Source organism: Haliotis rufescens, unplaced genomic scaffold (assembly GCF_023055435.1).
Source record: "Haliotis rufescens isolate VD_foot unplaced genomic scaffold, xgHalRufe1.0.p SCAF_10, whole genome shotgun sequence".
Lineage (NCBI taxonomy): Eukaryota > Metazoa > Mollusca > Gastropoda > Lepetellida > Haliotidae > Haliotis > Haliotis rufescens.
Window position 1 is genome coordinate 22,581,382 of NW_025963780.1, and position 16,103 is coordinate 22,597,484.

At 34.5% G+C, this 16,103-nt stretch overlaps 1 protein-coding gene across 3 annotated transcripts in view; it reads left to right on the forward strand.

Annotated features, from left to right (window-relative positions):
• The window catches only part of LOC124130833 (serine/threonine-protein phosphatase 6 regulatory ankyrin repeat subunit B-like), a 38,175-nt gene that overhangs the window by 6,314 nt on the left and 15,758 nt on the right, over positions 1 to 16,103 (forward strand). The window lies entirely within an intron of this gene.

The following is a 16,103-nucleotide window of genomic DNA, read 5'->3' on the forward strand; positions in this document are numbered from 1 at the left end:
GTAAATTTGGTGTTGAGAGACAGTTTCCAGTAAATGGGGTGTCGAGGGATAGTTTCCTTAAAGTGGATGTTGATTGACAGTTTCATGTCAAGTGGGGATTGATGGATAGTTCCCCGTAAAGTTGGTATCGAGGAAGAGTTTCCTGTAAATTTGGTGTTCTTGGACGGTTTCCTGTAAAATGGTCGTTGAAGAACAGTTTCCTATAATTTCGATGTTGAGGGATAGTTTCCAGCATTTTGGATGCTGAGGGACGGTTTCCCATAAATTTGGTGTTCAGGGAGTTTCCAGTAAATTGGGTGTTGAAGAACAGTTTCCAGTAAATTGGGTGTTGGGGGGATTGTTTCCTGTTAAGTGGATGTTGATTGTCAAGTTAGTGGTGAGGGGGAGTTTCCGGTAAAATGGGAATTTAGGGTGAGTTTTCTGTTAGGTGGATGTTTATTGAAAGTTTCATGTGAAGTTGGTGGTGAGGGGGAGTTTCTTGTAAAATGGGAATTTAGGGTGAGTTTCCTGTTAGGTGGATGTTGATTGAAAGTTTCATGTGAAGTTAGTTTTAGAAGGTCTTAGAAGTTTACCACTTCGGTGAAACCCACGAACACGGGTATGGTGCTGACAAACCTGGCGAACCAGTATTCGAACCCACAATCATAGGTTTCTGGCGTACCCAAGGGACGCAACTCTGCACAGTGAATCGCTACCCACACCAAACCAGTCTACTTCCTGTGCCCAGTTTCCAGAGTAACGTTCTCCCCGACGTCTGTAGACCCGTGCTCTTCCATCCCCTCGACGGACGTGAAATCTTGATTCGTCCCTGGATCAGACATCTCCCCCATCGCAGTTGAGGCCATACCCTGTGTTGATGACATCAATGCAGTCGTCGTTGACGATGTTGTAGACTCAATATGACGCGTCGAACAGGCCGTCTTATTCGTAGACCTGCTGCTCTTAAACGGTTTTGTACGGCCTGGTCGGAGATTCTACGCAGTCCGGGTATTTGGGATGCGGCTATAGTCGTCCTTACGCGTAGGTGGCGCAGTCGAATGTAACGATCTTGGGCAGTAGTGGTTACTCTTGGTCGTCCTGACCTTGGCCGATCACGTGTTGACCCATGATGTTGAAACCGATCCCATAGCCGTGTGATGGCGCTGGGCGCTACATTGAAAACCCTGGCTACAGCTGATCGGGATTCCCCTGCCTGCAAGCGTTGTTTCTTTACACTTAGGTAAATCTTGGCATGTTGTTGAACTCTCACGGTTTGATTTTGTGTCTATTCGTGCTTGGGAATTCCCTGGGATTGCCCCAGGAATGTGGATGTAGTCCGTCAGTGTGTACGTCATTTCATGAATTTGGTCTCGTGAAAAACGTATGAACATCAAATTGTGTCAACCATACACTTATGAACGTCAATTTCGCGGTCATGTGACCGACCTCTCGTCCAACAGAAGAGCCGTATGTTGTGTAAACTTAAAACAAAAAAATACATATTTATATGCAAGTTTCAGGGACACTGAAATGATGACCGACATCCTTGATATAAAGCAGGTGAGCTACAGAGCCCACTGCTGTCAAAACCCGTGAAGATCCGGGGTAGAATAGGTCTTCAGCAACCCATACTTCATCTTCCCGAGGCAAGCGAGTTAACTGACTATAACAGTCCAGTTTGCACCCTTGACGAACTAGGCTGGTATTATGGAGTTACATTTTGGCTGGACTAACGAGTCTATGTATGGTCCAATCAAAATCTCGCAATGAAATAGAAATCCGGTTCGTAAACTGTCGTCAGATTACGGTCGACTGCAGGATTTGCAAAAATATCGACAGTTTATTTCGCGAGCTGGGAAAATGCTACCAACCCCGAGCGCAAGCAGATTTCAAACGCGGGCGGAAACGAGCGAGCCACCTGATTGGCTGACCTACTTATGCCAAGTCAGCGTGAAAACAACAACACATTTGCAACCCACGTGGGTTCAAAATGATAGTTTTGACTGAAGAACAAGTATTTTCATGGAATTTGATCCAAGATGAACACAACACTCTGATCATTGGCCAGGCTGGCACACAAGAAATACGGTTCTTAACAAGGAAATTACGGAGAGTGAGTGAGTAAGGTTTTACGCCGCTTTTAGCAATATTCCAGCAATATCACGGTGGGGGACCCCAGAAATGGGCTTCACACATTGTACCCATGTCGGGAATCGAACCCGGGTGTTCGGCGTGACGCTTTAACCACTAGGCTACCCGACCGCCCCTACGGAGAGATTGAGGAGAAATGGAAAACTGGTGTCTGTTACTGCTAGAACTGGTATGGCTTCTAAACAGCTTAAGGGGAGAACTCTTCATGATTGGGCTGGGCTGAGTGATGGAAGACACAGAAATCCTGACTTATATAAAATTGAGAAGAAACCCCTCAAATGAAAACTATAACTGAAAATGGAAGTTCAACCCTTTTTAATAAACCCACAAGATATTTACAAGCATGAAATACTCACATCCCCCGTCAATATGACATGTCGGGTGTGTGCAATGCATTAGCTCCTGTGAACTATGGGCCTTTTTGTAAATGGCCTTATTGCAGCACTAAAAAAAAGTTATTACTGGTGGTGTTTTTTCCATCTGCAGTTTATGATAGAATATGATACTGAATTTGTAATGAGTAAGGATGAGACATATGGACGAACAACTTCTTTATTACAATTAGGAGCGATGGTTTCGGTGTAGGTTCTAACACCATTATCAAGCACGTGAAGTACAGAGTATGGTTGACAACAATATATATTGTTTATACAGTTGAGTAGGTTTAAGATCAGTTACACTGTTGTATTTGTAATGAGTTGTGTTTCTGTATGAAGTTAGTCAGTGAATGCAACAACTGTGTCCATGACACTTTTGGAGGAACATACACTCAAGCAATGCAGAACTTACCAACAAAAAATGAAATGTATTCAATACTGTGAGATGACATTATGTGCCAAGTATGGTGACGAAATATAGTACGGTTTTCAAGATCTGCTCCGGAAAGGAGGACTACCGTCATTTTCAGTCTCAATCGAAGTCGTTGCCATGGAAACTCGAAAAAAAAATAATTAAATCTCAAACTATCAAAAGGCACCAGTTCACCACTAGACATATCTATGTGTGAAGTTTGGTGAAGAAATATGGTACGGTTTTCAAGATCTGCTCCGAAAACGAAATGTAACGGACGGACGGACGGACGGACGACACCCATTCCTATATCCCCCTTCCACTTCGTGGCGGGGGATAATAAACACATTATGTAGAAATTGATCTTCCCTGGTATGGAAGTATGCACTTGGAAGTATAACCCTAGTAGTGCTCTGAAAACACGCAAGCAATGAGTAGAAGTATCTCGCGATGCGTCCTACTCCTATCAGCCCTAAATCTCATCTCCCACGTTCAAGTAGTCACATGTTCATTCAACCCGCCAAGGAGACATACGAATTCCGCGAAGTAGGTTACGTTGAGTCGATTCCGCGAAGCAGGTGCGTTCGAAAGATGTCCCGGTAACCTGTCCAGGAACACCTTCTCAACATAACATACCCCCTTTCTTGCCAGTTTACTGGCAACTATATATCTATATATACTATATATTACAGGCAAAGCAAACAACTAACTGAATCACTGAAATACATGGCACTGTAAGTATGATCATGGACAACATATATACTTACCAACATACACTGAAATACATGGCAATGTAAGTATGATCATGGACAATATATATACTTACCAACAAAACACTGAAATACATGGCAATGTAAGTATGATCATGGACAATTTACATACTTACCAACAAAACACTGAAATACATGGCAATGTAAGTATGATCATGGACAATATATATACTTACCAACATACACTGAAATACATGGCAATGTAAGTATGATCATGGACAACATATATACTTACCAACAAAACACTGAAATACATGGCAATGTAAGTATGATCATGGACAATTTACATACATACCAACATTCACTGAAATACATGGCAATGTAAGTATGATCATGGACAATATACATACTTACCAACAAAACACTGAAATACATGGCAATGTAAGTATGATCATGGACAATATACATACTTACCAACATTCACTGAAATACATGGCAATGTAAGTATGATCATGGACAATATACATACTTACCAACAAAACACTGAAATACATGGCAATGTAAGTATGATCATGGACAATATACATACATACCAACATTCACTGAAATACATGGCAATGTAAGTATGATCATGGACAATTTACATACTTACCAACAAAACTCTGAAATACATGGCAATGTAAGTATGATCATGGACAATATACATACTTACCAACAAAACACTGAAATACATGGCAATGTAAGTATGATCATGGACAATTTACATACTTACCAACAAAACACTGAAATACATGGCAATGTAAGTATGATCATGGACAATATATATACTTACCAACATACACTGAAATACATGGCAATGTAAGTATGATCATGGACAACATATATACTTACCAACAAAACACTGAAATACATGGCAATGTAAGTATGATCATGGACAATTTACATACATACCAACATTCACTGAAATACATGGCAATGTAAGTATGATCATGGACAATATACATACTTACCAACAAAACACTGAAATACATGGCAATGTAAGTATGATCATGGACAATATACATACTTACCAACATTCACTGAAATACATGGCAATGTAAGTATGATCATGGACAATATACATACTTACCAACAAAACACTGAAATACATGGCAATGTAAGTATGATCATGGACAATTTACATACATACCAACATTCACTGAAATACATGGCAATGTAAGTATGATCATGGACAATTTACATACTTACCAACAAAACTCTGAAATACATGGCAATGTAAGTATGATCATGGACAATATACATACTTACCAACAAAACACTGAAATACATGGCAATGTAAGTATGATCATGGACAATTTACATACTTACCAACAAAACACTGAAATACATGGCAATGTAAGTATGATCATGGACAATATATATACTTACCAACATACACTGAAATACATGGCAATGTAAGTATGATCATGGACAACATATATACTTACCAACAAAACACTGAAATACATGGCAATGTAAGTATGATCATGGACAATTTACATACTTACCAACAAAACACTGAAATACATGGCAATGTAAGTATGATCATGGACAATATACATACTTACCAACAAAACACTGAAATACATGGCAATGTAAGTATGATCATGGACAATTTACATACTTACCAACAAAACACTGAAATACATGGCAATGTAAGTATGATCATGGACAATATATATACTTACCAACATACACTGAAATACATGGCAATGTAAGTATGATCATGGACAACATATATACTTACCAACAAAACACTGAAATACATGGCAATGTAAGTATGATCATGGACAATTTACATACATACCAACATTCACTGAAATACATGGCAATGTAAGTATGATCATGGACAATATACATACTTACCAACAAAACACTGAAATACATGGCAATGTAAGTATGATCATGGACAATATACATACTTACCAACATTCACTGAAATACATGGCAATGTAAGTATGATCATGGACAATATACATACTTACCAACAAAACACTGAAATACATGGCAATGTAAGTATGATCATGGACAATATACATACTTACCAACAAAACACTGAAATACATGGCAATGTAAGTATGATCATGGACAATATACATACTTACCAACATTCACTGAAATACATGGCAATGTAAGTATGATCATGGACAATATACATACTTACCAACAAAACACTGAAATACATGGCAATGTAAGTATGATCATGGACAATATACATACTTACCAACATTCACTGAAATACATGGCAATGTAAGTATGATCATGGACAATATACATACTTACCAACATTCACTGAAATACATGGCAATGTAAGTATGATCATGGACAATTTACATACTTACCAACAAAACACTGAAATACATGGCAATGTAAGTATGATCATGGACAATATACATACTTACCAACATTCACTGAAATACATGGCAATGTAAGTATAATCATGGACAATATACATACTTACCAACAAAACACTGAAATACATGGCAATGTAAGTATGATCATGGACAATATACATACTTACCAACATTCACTGAAATACATGGCAATGTAAGTATGATCATGGACAATATACATACTTACCAACAAAACACTGAAATACATGGCAATGTAAGTATGATCATGGACAATATACATACTTACCAACATTCACTGAAATACATGGCAATGTAAGTATGATCATGGACAATATACATACTTACCAACATTCACTGAAATACATGGCAATGTAAGTATGATCATGGACAATTTACATACTTACCAACAAAACACTGAAATACATGGCAATGTAAGTATGATCATGGACAATATACATACTTACCAACATTCACTGAAATACATGGCAATGTAAGTATAATCATGGACAATATACATACTTACCAACAAAACACTGATATACATGGCAATGTAAGTATGATCATGGACAATATATATACTTACCAACATACACTGAAATACATGGCAATGTAAGTATGATCATGGACAACATATATACTTACCAACAAAACACTGAAATACATGGCAATGTAAGTATGATCATGGACAATTTACATACATACCAACATTCACTGAAATACATGGCAATGTAAGTATGATCATGGACAATATACATACTTACCAACAAAACACTGAAATACATGGCAATGTAAGTATGATCATGGACAATATACATACTTACCAACATTCACTGAAATACATGGCAATGTAAGTATGATCATGGACAATATACATACTTACCAACAAAACACTGAAATACATGGCAATGTAAGTATGATCATGGACAATTTACATACATACCAACATTCACTGAAATACATGGCAATGTAAGTATGATCATGGACAATTTACATACTTACCAACAAAACTCTGAAATACATGGCAATGTAAGTATGATCATGGACAATATACATACTTACCAACAAAACACTGAAATACATGGCAATGTAAGTATGATCATGGACAATATACATACTTACCAACAAAACACTGAAATACATGGCAATGTAAGTATGATCATGGACAATATACATACTTACCAACATTCACTGAAATACATGGCAATGTAAGTATGATCATGGACAATATACATACTTACCAACAAAACACTGAAATACATGGCAATGTAAGTATGATCATGGACAATATACATACTTACCAACATTCACTGAAATACATGGCAATGTAAGTATGATCATGGACAATATACATACTTACCAACAAAACACTGAAATACATGGCAATGTAAGTATGATCATGGACAATATACATACTTACCAACAAAACACTGAAATACATGGCAATGTAAGTATGATCATGGACAATATACATACTTACCAACATTCACTGAAATACATGGCAATGTAAGTATGATCATGGACAATATACATACTTACCAACAAAACACTGAAATACATGGCAATGTAAGTATGATCATGGACAATATACATACTTACCAACATTCACTGAAATACATGGCAATGTAAGTATGATCATGGACAATATACATACTTACCAACATTCACTGAAATACATGGCAATGTAAGTATGATCATGGACAATTTACATACTTACCAACAAAACACTGAAATACATGGCAATGTAAGTATGATCATGGACAATATACATACTTACCAACATTCACTGAAATACATGGCAATGTAAGTATAATCATGGACAATATACATACTTACCAACAAAACACTGAAATACATGGCAATGTAAGTATGATCATGGACAATATATATACTTACCAACATACACTGAAATACATGGCAATGTAAGTATGATCATGGACAACATATATACTTACCAACAAAACACTGAAATACATGGCAATGTAAGTATGATCATGGACAATTTACATACATACCAACATTCACTGAAATACATGGCAATGTAAGTATGATCATGGACAATATACATACTTACCAACAAAACACTGAAATACATGGCAATGTAAGTATGATCATGGACAATATACATACTTACCAACATTCACTGAAATACATGGCAATGTAAGTATGATCATGGACAATATACATACTTACCAACAAAACACTGAAATACATGGCAATGTAAGTATGATCATGGACAATTTACATACATACCAACATTCACTGAAATACATGGCAATGTAAGTATGATCATGGACAATTTACATACTTACCAACAAAACTCTGAAATACATGGCAATGTAAGTATGATCATGGACAATATACATACTTACCAACAAAACACTGAAATACATGGCAATGTAAGTATGATCATGGACAATTTACATACTTACCAACAAAACACTGAAATACATGGCAATGTAAGTATGATCATGGACAATATATATACTTACCAACATACACTGAAATACATGGCAATGTAAGTATGATCATGGACAACATATATACTTACCAACAAAACACTGAAATACATGGCAATGTAAGTATGATCATGGACAATTTACATACTTACCAACAAAACACTGAAATACATGGCAATGTAAGTATGATCATGGACAATATACATACTTACCAACAAAACACTGAAATACATGGCAATGTAAGTATGATCATGGACAATATATATACTTACCAACATACACTGAAATACATGGCAATGTAAGTATGATCATGGACAACATATATACTTACCAACAAAACACTGAAATACATGGCAATGTAAGTATGATCATGGACAATTTACATACATACCAACATTCACTGAAATACATGGCAATGTAAGTATGATCATGGACAATATACATACTTACCAACAAAACACTGAAATACATGGCAATGTAAGTATGATCATGGACAATATACATACTTACCAACATTCACTGAAATACATGGCAATGTAAGTATGATCATGGACAATATACATACTTACCAACAAAACACTGAAATACATGGCAATGTAAGTATGATCATGGACAATATACATACTTACCAACAAAACACTGAAATACATGGCAATGTAAGTATGATCATGGACAATATACATACTTACCAACATTCACTGAAATACATGGCAATGTAAGTATGATCATGGACAATATACATACTTACCAACAAAACACTGAAATACATGGCAATGTAAGTATGATCATGGACAATATACATACTTACCAACATTCACTGAAATACATGGCAATGTAAGTATGATCATGGACAATATACATACTTACCAACATTCACTGAAATACATGGCAATGTAAGTATGATCATGGACAATTTACATACTTACCAACAAAACACTGAAATACATGGCAATGTAAGTATGATCATGGACAATATACATACTTACCAACATTCACTGAAATACATGGCAATGTAAGTATAATCATGGACAATATACATACTTACCAACAAAACACTGAAATACATGGCAATGTAAGTATGATCATGGACAATATACATACTTACCAACATTCACTGAAATACATGGCAATGTAAGTATGATCATGGACAATATACATACTTACCAACAAAACACTGAAATACATGGCAATGTAAGTATGATCATGGACAATATACATACTTACCAACATTCACTGAAATACATGGCAATGTAAGTATGATCATGGACAATATACATACTTACCAACATTCACTGAAATACATGGCAATGTAAGTATGATCATGGACAATTTACATACTTACCAACAAAACACTGAAATACATGGCAATGTAAGTATGATCATGGACAATATACATACTTACCAACATTCACTGAAATACATGGCAATGTAAGTATAATCATCGACAATATACATACTTACCAACAAAACACTGATATACATGGCAATGTAAGTATGATCATGGACAATATATATACTTACCAACATACACTGAAATACATGGCAATGTAAGTATGATCATGGACAACATATATACTTACCAACAAAACACTGAAATACATGGCAATGTAAGTATGATCATGGACAATTTACATACATACCAACATTCACTGAAATACATGGCAATGTAAGTATGATCATGGACAATATACATACTTACCAACAAAACACTGAAATACATGGCAATGTAAGTATGATCATGGACAATATACATACTTACCAACATTCACTGAAATACATGGCAATGTAAGTATGATCATGGACAATATACATACTTACCAACAAAACACTGAAATACATGGCAATGTAAGTATGATCATGGACAATTTACATACATACCAACATTCACTGAAATACATGGCAATGTAAGTATGATCATGGACAATTTACATACTTACCAACAAAACTCTGAAATACATGGCAATGTAAGTATGATCATGGACAATATACATACTTACCAACAAAACACTGAAATACATGGCAATGTAAGTATGATCATGGACAATATACATACTTACCAACAAAACACTGAAATACATGGCAATGTAAGTATGATCATGGACAATATACATACTTACCAACATTCACTGAAATACATGGCAATGTAAGTATGATCATGGACAATATACATACTTACCAACAAAACACTGAAATACATGGCAATGTAAGTATGATCATGGACAATATACATACTTACCAACATTCACTGAAATACATGGCAATGTAAGTATGATCATGGACAATATACATACTTACCAACAAAACACTGAAATACATGGCAATGTAAGTATGATCATGGACAATATACATACTTACCAACAAAACACTGAAATACATGGCAATGTAAGTATGATCATGGACAATATACATACTTACCAACATTCACTGAAATACATGGCAATGTAAGTATGATCATGGACAATATACATACTTACCAACAAAACACTGAAATACATGGCAATGTAAGTATGATCATGGACAATATACATACTTACCAACATTCACTGAAATACATGGCAATGTAAGTATGATCATGGACAATATACATACTTACCAACATTCACTGAAATACATGGCAATGTAAGTATGATCATGGACAATTTACATACTTACCAACAAAACACTGAAATACATGGCAATGTAAGTATGATCATGGACAATATACATACTTACCAACATTCACTGAAATACATGGCAATGTAAGTATAATCATGGACAATATACATACTTACCAACAAAACACTGAAATACATGGCAATGTAAGTATGATCATGGACAATATATATACTTACCAACATACACTGAAATACATGGCAATGTAAGTATGATCATGGACAACATATATACTTACCAACAAAACACTGAAATACATGGCAATGTAAGTATGATCATGGACAATTTACATACATACCAACATTCACTGAAATACATGGCAATGTAAGTATGATCATGGACAATATACATACTTACCAACAAAACACTGAAATACATGGCAATGTAAGTATGATCATGGACAATATACATACTTACCAACATTCACTGAAATACATGGCAATGTAAGTATGATCATGGACAATATACATACTTACCAACAAAACACTGAAATACATGGCAATGTAAGTATGATCATGGACAATTTACATACATACCAACATTCACTGAAATACATGGCAATGTAAGTATGATCATGGACAATTTACATACTTACCAACAAAACTCTGAAATACATGGCAATGTAAGTATGATCATGGACAATATACATACTTACCAACAAAACACTGAAATACATGGCAATGTAAGTATGATCATGGACAATTTACATACTTACCAACAAAACACTGAAATACATGGCAATGTAAGTATGATCATGGACAATATATATACTTACCAACATACACTGAAATACATGGCAATGTAAGTATGATCATGGACAACATATATACTTACCAACAAAACACTGAAATACATGGCAATGTAAGTATGATCATGGACAATTTACATACTTACCAACAAAACACTGAAATACATGGCAATGTAAGTATGATCATGGACAATATACATACTTACCAACAAAACACTGAAATACATGGCAATGTAAGTATGATCATGGACAATTTACATACTTACCAACAAAACACTGAAATACATGGCAATGTAAGTATGATCATGGACAATATATATACTTACCAACATACACTGAAATACATGGCAATGTAAGTATGATCATGGACAACATATATACTTACCAACAAAACACTGAAATACATGGCAATGTAAGTATGATCATGGACAATTTACATACATACCAACATTCACTGAAATACATGGCAATGTAAGTATGATCATGGACAATATACATACTTACCAACAAAACACTGAAATACATGGCAATGTAAGTATGATCATGGACAATATACATACTTACCAACATTCACTGAAATACATGGCAATGTAAGTATGATCATGGACAATATACATACTTACCAACAAAACACTGAAATACATGGCAATGTAAGTATGATCATGGACAATATACATACTTACCAACAAAACACTGAAATACATGGCAATGTAAGTATGATCATGGACAATATACATACTTACCAACATTCACTGAAATACATGGCAATGTAAGTATGATCATGGACAATATACATACTTACCAACAAAACACTGAAATACATGGCAATGTAAGTATGATCATGGACAATATACATACTTACCAACATTCACTGAAATACATGGCAATGTAAGTATGATCATGGACAATATACATACTTACCAACATTCACTGAAATACATGGCAATGTAAGTATGATCATGGACAATTTACATACTTACCAACAAAACACTGAAATACATGGCAATGTAAGTATGATCATGGACAATATACATACTTACCAACATTCACTGAAATACATGGCAATGTAAGTATAATCATGGACAATATACATACTTACCAACAAAACACTGAAATACATGGCAATGTAAGTATGATCATGGACAATATACATACTTACCAACAAAACACTGAAATACATGGCAATGTAAGTATGATCATGGACAATATACATACTTACCAACAAAACACTGAAATACATGGCAATGTAAGTATGATCATGGACAATATACATACTTACCAACAAAACACTGAAATACATGGCAATGTAAGTATGATCATGGACAATTTACATACATACCAACATTCACTGAAATACATGGCAATGTAAGTATGATCATGGACAATATACATACTTACCAACAAAACACTGAAATACATGGCAATGTAAGTATGATCATGGACAATTTACATACATACCAACATTCACTGAAATACATGGCAATGTAAGTATGATCATGGACAATTTACATACTTACCAACAAAACTCTGAAATACATGGCAATGTAAGTATGATCATGGACAATATACATACTTACCAACAAAACACTGAAATACATGGCAATGTAAGTATGATCATGGACAATTTACATACATACCAACATTCACTGAAATACATGGCAATGTAAGTATGATCATGGACAATTTACATACTTACCAACAAAACACTGAAATACATGGCAATGTAAGTATGATCATGGACAATTTACATACATACCAACATTCACTGAAATACATGGCAATGTAAGTATGATCATGGACAATATATATACTTACCAACAAAACACTGAAATACATGGCAATGTAAGTATGATCATGGACAATATACATACTTACCAACAAAACACTGAAATACATGGCAATGTAAGTATGATCATGGACAATTTACATACATACCAACATTCACTGAAATACATGGCAATGTAAGTATGATCATGGACAATATACATACATACCAACATTCACTGAAATACATGGCAATGTAAGTATGATCATGGACAATTTACATACTTACCAACAAAACACTGAAATACATGGCAATGTAAGTATGATCATGGACAATATATATACTTACCAACATACACTGAAATACATGGCAATGTAAGTATGATCATGGACAATATACATACTTACCAACAAAACACTGAAATACATGGCAATGTAAGTATGATCATGGACAATATACATACTTACCAACAAAACACTGAAATACATGGCAATGTAAGTATGATCATGGACAATATACATACTTACCAACAAAACACTGAAATACATGGCAATGTAAGTATGATCATGGACAATATATATACTTACCAACATACACTGAAATACATGGCAATGTAAGTATGATCATGGACAATATACATAGTTACCAACATTCACTGAAATACATGGCAATGTAAGTATGATCATGGACAATACACATACTTACCAACAAAACACTGAAATACATGGCAATGTAAGTATGATCATGGACAATATACATACTTACCAACAAAACACTGAAATACATGGCAATGTAAGTATGATCATGGACAATTTACATACTTACCAACATTCACTGAAATACATGGCAATGTAAGTATGATCATGGACAATATACATACTTACCAACAAAACACTGAAATACATGGCAATGTAAGTATGATCATGGACAATATACATACTTACCAACAAAACACTGAAATACATGGCAATGTAAGTATGATCATGGACAATATACATACTTACCAACAAAACACTGAAATACATGGCAATGTAAGTATGATCATGGACAATATACATACTTACCAACAAAACACTGAAATACATGGCAATGTAAGTATGATCATGGACAATTTACATACATACCAACATTCACTGAAATACATGGCAATGTAAGTATGATCATGGACAATTTACATACTTACCAACAAAACTCTGAAATACATGGCAATGTAAGTATGATCATGGACAATATACATACTTACCAACAAAACACTGAAATACATGGCAATGTAAGTATGATCATGGACAATTTACATACATACCAACATTCACTGAAATACATGGCAATGTAAGTATGATCATGGACAATTTACATACTTACCAACAAAACACTGAAATACATGGCAATGTGAGTATGATCATGGACAATTTACATACATACCAACTTTCACTGAAATACATGGCAATGTAAGTATGATCATGGACAATATACATACTTACCAACAAAACACTGAAATACATGGCAATGTAAGTATGATCATGGACAACATATATACTTACCAACAAAACACTGAAATACATGGCAATGTAAGTATGATCATGGACAATTTACATACATACCAACATTCACTGAAATACATGGCAATGTAAGTATGATCATGGACAATATACATACATACCAACATTCACTGAAATACATGGCAATGTAAGTATGATCATGGACAATTTACATACTTACCAACAAAACACTGAAATACATGGCAATGTAAGTATGATCATGGACAATATATATACTTACCAACATACACTGAAATACATGGCAATGTAAGTATGATCATGGACAATATACATACTTACCAACAAAACAATGAAATACATGGCAATGTAAGTATGATCATGGACAATATACATACTTACCAACAAAACACTGAAATACATGGCAATGTAAGTATGATCATGGACAATATACATACTTACCAACAAAACACTGAAATACATGGCAATGTAAGTATGATCATGGACAATATATATACTTACCAACATACACTGAAATACATGGCAATGTAAGTATGATCATGGACAATATACATACTTACCAACATTCACTGAAATACATGGCAATGTAAGTATGATCATGGACAATACACATACTTACCAACAAAACACTGAAATACATGGCAATGTAAGTATGATCATGGACAATATACATACTTACCAACAAAACACTGAAATACATGGCAATGTAAGTATGATCATGGACAATTTACATACTTACCAACATTCACTGAAATACATGGCAATGTAAGTATGATCATGGACAATATACATACTTACCAACAAAACACTGAAATACATGGCAATGTAAGTATGATCATGGACAATATACATACTTACCAACATTCACTGAAATACATGGCAATGTAAGTATGATCATGGACAATACACATACTTACCAACAAAACACTGAAATACATGGCAA